This window comes from Heptranchias perlo, chromosome 15 (assembly GCF_035084215.1).
Source record: "Heptranchias perlo isolate sHepPer1 chromosome 15, sHepPer1.hap1, whole genome shotgun sequence".
In the NCBI taxonomy this organism is placed as follows: Eukaryota; Metazoa; Chordata; class Chondrichthyes; order Hexanchiformes; family Hexanchidae; genus Heptranchias; species Heptranchias perlo.
Window position 1 is genome coordinate 37,947,159 of NC_090339.1, and position 9,960 is coordinate 37,957,118.

Sequence of the window (9,960 nt, forward strand, 5' to 3'; positions counted from 1 at the left end):
CAAACAATCTTTCATTGTCTCCAGCATGCTGGTTCAGATGCACTGTCTGAAATTAATTCATAGCACTAAGCCCTGCTGTCCTGTGAATTTAACTCCTTGAGAGCTAAGTAATTATATTGGGATGGCTATGGGCCCAATGGAACTTTTAATACCTGGTTAACACAGCAAGTGCTCTGTCGAAGACAACCATATAATATATAATATATATAACCTGGTACCAGTGCTGTTGGAGGCACTGAAACTACCCATTGGAGGAGGTGTGATGGGAACCTCAAATGACTTTGTGCTTTCAGCTGAAAGGTAAACAATAGCTTTTGCCGTTATTTGTATCAGGTTCATCATCTTGGCTCGGGCTGTTCAGCCTGCCTGTATGTCCAAGCATTGCTTTTTTTATCAATACTATCCGATCCTCTCACATTGGGGAGGGACCTGGCCCGATATGAAAGTGCAAATGCAGCTTTGCAGTAATTGCACGTGCTGCATTAATGTCACATTTACAAATTCTATGCAATTGCACATGTGCATATCTTGCAGATGCACTATTGTTCCATTGTTGCTTAATCCACTTACAATATAAACAACACATACTCAGCAGCAAGGGAACATGGAGGCACTTACAACGGGAATGGTTCTGTTATATAAATGGGATAGAAAGCACAATATGGTTCCCTTGATGACACCACCCATTCTACTGACCAGAAGATTCCAGTTTCCATCTTCAGACTGTAACGAGATAGCTGATCCTGCAATTTCTTTTTAAATGAAGTATTACAATGATCTATTTTTTTAAAATGTAATTAGATTTCACCCAGGGCGGCACTTGGGTACAATAGTCTCACCAGACTAGGCCATGGGCGGCGGGGGAATAAAATCGGCCACGGTGCCTGCTCGGGTCTCTATGCAGCGGCCTGGTGGGATCAGTAGCAGAAATGATACAAATAGCCCTCGAAACCCACGATGGGGATCTGGTAGGTTTCCCACTCTCGATCCCTATTCAGTGACACCTGCAGGAATGTGTACATCTGTGGTCTGTGGGTGAAGACAATATCAGGCACAAATGTGACACACTGACCAAAGCACCTGCTGACACACACTGTCTTGGCTCATGCATAGAAAGTGGCCACTTGAATGAGGGACTAAAGTGCAGCTGCTACCCATGGAACTGCACTCCCACAAGTAGTATCACCTTCAGTAAAGCACGGGAGAAAAATTGGAGAGGGACTGGAGAAACTTAAAAAAAACTACAAGTGCCAGAGGATTGGAGAATTGCAAATGTTACACCTTTGTTCAAAAAAGGTTGTAAGGATAAATCCAGCAACTATAGGCCAGTCAGTTTAACATCAGTGGTGGGGTTACTTTTAGAAACAATAACGTGGGACAGAATTAACAGTCACTTGGACAAGTATGGATTGATTAGGGAAAGCCAGCACGGATTTATTAAAGGCAAATCGTGTTTAACTAACCTGAGAGAGTTTTTTGATGAGGTAACAAAGAGGGTAGATGAGGGCAGTGCAGTTGATGTGGTGTATATGGACTTTCAAAAGGCGTTTGATAGGCTTATCATCAAGATTGCGGCCCATGGAATAAAGGGGGCAGTAGCAACATGGGTACAGGATTGGCTAAGTGACAGGAAACAGAGTAGTGGTGAAAGGATTGTTTTTCGGACTGGAGAGATGTACAGTGGTGTTCCCCAGGGGTCGGTGCTGGGACCACTGCTTTTCTTGATGTATATTAATGACTTGGACTTGGGTGTACAGGGCACAATTTCAAAATTTACAGATGACACAAAACTTGGCAGGGTAGTAAACAGTGAGAAGGATAGTGATAGACTTCAAGAGGATATAGACAGGCTGGTGGCATGGGCGGACATGTGGCAGATGAAATTTAACGCAGAAAAATGCGAAGTGATACATTTCAGTAGGAAGAACGAGGAGAGACAATATAAACTGGAGGGCACAACTCTTAAAAGGGGTACAGGAACAGGGAGATCTGGGGTATATGTGCACAGACGGTTGAAGATGGCAGGGCAGGTTGAGAAGGCAGTTAAAAAAGCATACGGGATCCCGGGCTTTATAAATAGAGGTACAGAGTACAAAAGTATGGAAGTAATGATGAACCTTTATAAAACACTGGTTCAGCCACAACTGGAGTATTGTGTCCAGTTCTGGGCACCGCACTTTAGGAAAGATGTGAAGGCCTTAGAAGAGATTCACTAGAATGATTCTAGGGATGAGGGACTTTAGTTACATGGATAGACTGGAGAAGCTCGGGTTGTTCTCCTTGGAACAGAGAAGGTTGAGAGGAGTTTTGATAGAGGTATTCAAAATTATGAAGGGTCTAGACAGAGTAGATAGAGAGAAACTGTTCCCATTAGCGAAAGGGTCAGGAACCAGAGGACATAGATTAAGGTGACTGGCAAAAGAACCAAAGGTGACATAAGGAAAAACTTTTTCACACAGCGAGTGGTTAGGATCTGGAATGAACTGCCGGGGGTGGGGTGGGGGGGTAGTGGAGACAGATTCAATCATGGCCTTCAAAAGGGAACTGGATAAGTACTTGAAAGGAAAAAATTTGCAGGGCTACGGGGATAGGGCGGGGGAGTGGGTCTAGCTGGATTGCTCTTGCATAGAGCCGGCACGGACTCGGTGGGCTGAATAGCCTCCTTCCTTGCTGCAACTTTTCTATGATTCTAAGTAGATGTAAAGATAAATGCATTTGTATTTAATTGTTTGTATGATTTAACAAGACACGCTCCTGTTACCTCTGCATCGGAAATCCGGTACTCAGTGGATAATGGACATTACACTATCTGTTTGATGGGTTTCCTGGCTCTTTTTCTGAGTTGTGAATGTTGTTGTCAATCACCATTCCAGGGGAGAAACAGCGAAGAGCAAGAAGCTCTCAGGAAATGAGAACAGTGACCTTTGAGGACACACAACCCATAAAAATTATCTTCTACAAAGTATTAATATTAACGACATCCATTATAAATAGCTCAATTCTGTCTTTAAATATTTAATGTAAATATATCAGTAGCACGTAGCTGATATAATTCTGTATTATTATTCATAATAAAGCTAATTGTATAGATGTTTTGGGAATTTTACTTTAATATAATGGAATGAAATCAAATATTAAAATCAGATTTTAATAATTGCCACAACTGATGTATACCATGTGATACGATCTGCATATGAATTCTTACACAGTAACAATACGATACAATTTAATAGTTAATAGTCACTCCAGCAGCTCAATGTCCTCCAAGTGCCCATTGCTCAGACAATGAATATCAGTAGGTATTCAATTGTGGGAAGCATCACAGCCAAGCCTAATCCTGTCTTCATCTGATGTACCCAAACACTTTCCAGCTGGTGAGGTTATTATGGACCACCAAACAATGGAAAGGAAATAAAGGCAAAGACAAATTAGAAAAAAATGCAGAAATAACAAGGCCATACCAATGGAGGACTTTTATTATCCAAAGATAGACTGGGGTAAAAGTAGTATTAATGGCAAAGAAGAGGAGGGGCTTCTAGATCAGTATTAAAAGAATGAGGGTAGAGTATTGGAGATATATTTTCATACGGAGGGTTGTTAGGAGTTAGAATGCCCTACCAGAAACTGTGGTGGAAGCAGAATCCATTGTAGCTTTTAAACAGAAAGTGGATAAAAGAAAAATTTAAATTGGTATGGGGAAATAAATCATTTTATACAGAGGGCTGTTAGGACATGAAGGCCTAAACTTTCTGTCCCCCCCCCCCCCTTTTTGTTTAGGATACCTGAAGGCCCACAACTGTGCTGGGATGCAGGCAACCGTCATGCTGTATGCAAAACTGCATTTTATTCCTGAAAAATCCACCCACCCCCCATTCTTGGCCCTGAGTGCTTGCACAGGCCCTGGCTGTACATAGCTACAATGGATGCTCGGGTACAAGAGGCAGTCCTGTGTCTGATATTCAAACAGTGGAAAGGGTATGCAGCGGCTGTTTCCCTCATTTACATGACGTTAACATACACCCAGCCACTTATGGGTGGATGTATTAGGCCTCTGGAAAATGGCAGGAAAGTAGGAATGCAGCAGAGTGTGCCCCCTAGTAGCTTTCCACCCCACCTGCCCCAAAGTCAGTGGTGGTGGGGAGGGAGGGGAAGCGGTGGTGAGAGGGTAGAAAGCCTAGGCTGGAATGCCCTATTAGAAATAGCGATGGAAGCAGAATCTGTAATAGCTTTGAAAAAGAAAAATTTAAAAGGGTATGGGGAAAGGGTAGGAGATTGGAAATAAGGGGACAACTCTTTCAGTGAGCTAGCATAGGCATTATAGGCCGAATGACCTTTTTGCTGTAAAATTCTATGATTCCATATCTTCCACAGTCCAAAAATCTAGATCACTGTCTCGGCTTGCGCGTGAAGAGTTGCTGCTGGTGCCCCTGAAACTCAACTCCAACATCATTCAGCACCTTCAGGAGAGGAGGGGAGAAAGTGTGAGGAAAACAAGCTTTTTAAACTTCCACAATTTGTAAAATGAGATTGTATGTTGTAACACATTAAAATATATGTCACTGAAAGTTCAGTGTGATATATTATGTATACAAAATAAATGGGCATTGCTTATAACAATGAAAGGTTTATTTATCTGTGTTGGATGAATGACGTCTCTGTCCAATATGTTATGAATGAACAATACTTAAGTACACAGGATCATTTTTGTTCAGTCACTATTATTGCACAAATCGTATTACTTATGTAAATTTAATAAATTAAACCTTTTTGTGATTTTTTTTGTAAGCTGTCAAACGTTTGATTTAATAGCATGCCATTCAGCTCTTTACTGCTATCTCCTATGAAAAAATGTTTATATTGACTGAAAACTTGATAATATTATAATTTGTAATAAATAACACCATACACTATAATTAAATAAGGTGCATGAGTCATGGTCTTAGATAATTGTCTCCTCAAATGGTTGCAATGTAATCCAGGCACATTGAAGGTCTAATATAGCTGGTAGCGAGTGCATAGTAAATTAATATTCTCTTGTTGGGTAACATTATAATACATATAAATAGAATTATTCTGCATTAATGATGCTTCATCTTCCGCAGTAATGATGTTGGGTGAGTCAGCCAAATGAATGCAGCCTTTGTCTAGTATAGTGTACACATTGTCAGTAATAAGAAACTCATGGCTGGATCTTATTATTTCTAATCTTTTCCCCTCCTCTCCTGAAGGGAGTTAATTTATGTTAGGTTACTTTGCCTAAGCGAAAATCCCATGGGCACCAGTCATCCTCTGATATCTTATTCAAGAAGCTATACTTCATGTGTGAGCCTAGACAGGCTGTTTGATTGTGTATTACATCACAGCCAAGCCCAATCTTGCATTCATCCACGGTCGTCAAAATTTGCTAAATCTAACACTGAGAAAGAAACAGAACGGTGAAGAGGGGGTTGGGTGCAGGGCGAAGGTGGGGGAGATCATGGCTTGAGTTCTAAGATTTGCTTGTTGCTCATTAAATTTTATCAAAACTTAATGAACCTAATAAATGTTGAAATATGATGAAATCCAAGTTCCATCTTTGAAATTTCTAGACAGTCAGCTCATAATTAGACAGGTGGTAACCTTATCCTCACCTCATTCTCGCTTTCTTTCTTTTGGCCATTTCCTCCCCCTTCTCTTCTGCGTTGCTAACTGCTGCAGGGGTAGGGTCTCACAGGTACCAGCCATTCCCTAGTACTTTGCCCAAGTGGCCATTCTTAATGCGTGAGCACAGACTCTTGAGTGTTTGCAAGCAATTTGACCTTGTGTTTGTCACACTTTCCAGCATTGTATCGTGATCAAGAATGAGAATCCTAGCTAATTTTCCCTTCCCTATTCCAGGGAGGCTGTGGCAACTGAAGTGCTCCTTATGCCGCCCCAGCTGAGGTCAGCTGACTAGGAATCTAAACTGGGACTTTCCTGGTCTGTATGTTCAGTACCACAGGATATCTTGGACTTATCCATTTTTTTCTCTTCTTGGAAGCTTTTCCTGTGGGTTTGCAGAGTCTTCGGAAGGATACGGTTGGGTAAGAGTCCATGGCACTGTAAATTGCACAGTTTGCAAAAGAAGCAAGCAAAAAAGATCAGAAAATTTGGAATGGGCAATTAGCCCAGTAAGCTTATTCCTTTCTCAGACTGTACAATTGCAATGTCATGCATCGTCCTACACTCACAATTTATTAACCTTTGAAGGCCGTGACTAATTACAGGTAAAGTTTCCAAAAAACAAATAATGTATTGTATTATATTGTATTAATATTAACGACATCCATTATAAATAGCTCAATTCTGTCTTTAAATATTTAATGTAAATATATCAGTAGCACGTAGCTGATATAATTCTGTATTATTATTCATAATAAAGCTAATTGTATAGATGTTTTGGGAATTTTACTTTAATATAATGGAATGAAATCAAATATTAAAATCAGATTTTAATAATTGCCACAACTGATGTATACCATGTGATACGATCTGCATATGAATTCTTACACAGTAACAATACGATACAATTTAATAGTTAATAGTCACTCCAGCAGCTCAATGTCCTCCAAGTGCCCATTGCTCAGACAATGAATATCAGTAGGTATTCAATTGTGGGAAGCATCACAGCCAAGCCTAATCCTGTCTTCATCTGATGTACCCAAACACTTTCCAGCTGGTGAGGTTATTATGGACCACCAAACAATGGAAAGGAAATAAAGGCAAAGACAAATTAGAAAAAAATGCAGAAATAACAAGGCCATACCAATGGAGGACTTTTATTATCCAAAGATAGACTGGGGTAAAAGTAGTATTAATGGCAAAGAAGAGGAGGGGCTTCTAGATCAGTATTAAAAGAATGAGGGTAGAGTATTGGAGATATATTTTCATACGGAGGGTTGTTAGGAGTTAGAATGCCCTACCAGAAACTGTGGTGGAAGCAGAATCCATTGTAGCTTTTAAACAGAAAGTGGATAAAAGAAAAATTTAAATTGGTATGGGGAAATAAATCATTTTATACAGAGGGCTGTTAGGACATGAAGGCCTAAACTTTCTGTCCCCCCCCCCCCCTTTTTGTTTAGGATACCTGAAGGCCCACAACTGTGCTGGGATGCAGGCAACCGTCATGCTGTATGCAAAACTGCATTTTATTCCTGAAAAATCCACCCACCCCCCATTCTTGGCCCTGAGTGCTTGCACAGGCCCTGGCTGTACATAGCTACAATGGATGCTCGGGTACAAGAGGCAGTCCTGTGTCTGATATTCAAACAGTGGAAAGGGTATGCAGCGGCTGTTTCCCTCATTTACATGACGTTAACATACACCCAGCCACTTATGGGTGGATGTATTAGGCCTCTGGAAAATGGCAGGAAAGTAGGAATGCAGCAGAGTGTGCCCCCTAGTAGCTTTCCACCCCACCTGCCCCAAAGTCAGTGGTGGTGGGGAGGGAGGGGAAGCGGTGGTGAGAGGGTAGAAAGCCTAGGCTGGAATGCCCTATTAGAAATAGCGATGGAAGCAGAATCTGTAATAGCTTTGAAAAAGAAAAATTTAAAAGGGTATGGGGAAAGGGTAGGAGATTGGAAATAAGGGGACAACTCTTTCAGTGAGCTAGCATAGGCATTATAGGCCGAATGACCTTTTTGCTGTAAAATTCTATGATTCCATATCTTCCACAGTCCAAAAATCTAGATCACTGTCTCGGCTTGCGCGTGAAGAGTTGCTGCTGGTGCCCCTGAAACTCAACTCCAACATCATTCAGCACCTTCAGGAGAGGAGGGGAGAAAGTGTGAGGAAAACAAGCTTTTTAAACTTCCACAATTTGTAAAATGAGATTGTATGTTGTAACACATTAAAATATATGTCACTGAAAGTTCAGTGTGATATATTATGTATACAAAATAAATGGGCATTGCTTATAACAATGAAAGGTTTATTTATCTGTGTTGGATGAATGACGTCTCTGTCCAATATGTTATGAATGAACAATACTTAAGTACACAGGATCATTTTTGTTCAGTCACTATTATTGCACAAATCGTATTACTTATGTAAATTTAATAAATTAAACCTTTTTGTGATTTTTTTTGTAAGCTGTCAAACGTTTGATTTAATAGCATGCCATTCAGCTCTTTACTGCTATCTCCTATGAAAAAATGTTTATATTGACTGAAAACTTGATAATATTATAATTTGTAATAAATAACACCATACACTATAATTAAATAAGGTGCATGAGTCATGGTCTTAGATAATTGTCTCCTCAAATGGTTGCAATGTAATCCAGGCACATTGAAGGTCTAATATAGCTGGTAGCGAGTGCATAGTAAATTAATATTCTCTTGTTGGGTAACATTATAATACATATAAATAGAATTATTCTGCATTAATGATGCTTCATCTTCCGCAGTAATGATGTTGGGTGAGTCAGCCAAATGAATGCAGCCTTTGTCTAGTATAGTGTACACATTGTCAGTAATAAGAAACTCATGGCTGGATCTTATTATTTCTAATCTTTTCCCCTCCTCTCCTGAAGGGAGTTAATTTATGTTAGGTTACTTTGCCTAAGCGAAAATCCCATGGGCACCAGTCATCCTCTGATATCTTATTCAAGAAGCTATACTTCATGTGTGAGCCTAGACAGGCTGTTTGATTGTGTATTACATCACAGCCAAGCCCAATCTTGCATTCATCCACGGTCGTCAAAATTTGCTAAATCTAACACTGAGAAAGAAACAGAACGGTGAAGAGGGGGTTGGGTGCAGGGCGAAGGTGGGGGAGATCATGGCTTGAGTTCTAAGATTTGCTTGTTGCTCATTAAATTTTATCAAAACTTAATGAACCTAATAAATGTTGAAATATGATGAAATCCAAGTTCCATCTTTGAAATTTCTAGACAGTCAGCTCATAATTAGACAGGTGGTAACCTTATCCTCACCTCATTCTCGCTTTCTTTCTTTTGGCCATTTCCTCCCCCTTCTCTTCTGCGTTGCTAACTGCTGCAGGGGTAGGGTCTCACAGGTACCAGCCATTCCCTAGTACTTTGCCCAAGTGGCCATTCTTAATGCGTGAGCACAGACTCTTGAGTGTTTGCAAGCAATTTGACCTTGTGTTTGTCACACTTTCCAGCATTGTATCGTGATCAAGAATGAGAATCCTAGCTAATTTTCCCTTCCCTATTCCAGGGAGGCTGTGGCAACTGAAGTGCTCCTTATGCCGCCCCAGCTGAGGTCAGCTGACTAGGAATCTAAACTGGGACTTTCCTGGTCTGTATGTTCAGTACCACAGGATATCTTGGACTTATCCATTTTTTTCTCTTCTTGGAAGCTTTTCCTGTGGGTTTGCAGAGTCTTCGGAAGGATACGGTTGGGTAAGAGTCCATGGCACTGTAAATTGCACAGTTTGCAAAAGAAGCAAGCAAAAAAGATCAGAAAATTTGGAATGGGCAATTAGCCCAGTAAGCTTATTCCTTTCTCAGACTGTACAATTGCAATGTCATGCATCGTCCTACACTCACAATTTATTAACCTTTGAAGGCCGTGACTAATTACAGGTAAAGTTTCCAAAAAACAAATAATGTATTGTATTATATTGTATTAATATTAACGACATCCATTATAAATAGCTCAATTCTGTCTTTAAATATTTAATGTAAATATATCAGTAGCACGTAGCTGATATAATTCTGTATTATTATTCATAATAAAGCTAATTGTATAGATGTTTTGGGAATTTTACTTTAATATAATGGAATGAAATCAAATATTAAAATCAGATTTTAATAATTGCCACAACTGATGTATACCATGTGATACGATCTGCATATGAATTCTTACACAGTAACAATACGATACAATTTAATAGTTAATAGTCCACGGTCGTCAAAATTTGCTAAATCTAACACTGAGAAAGAAACAGAACGGTGAAGAGGGGGTTGGGTGCAGG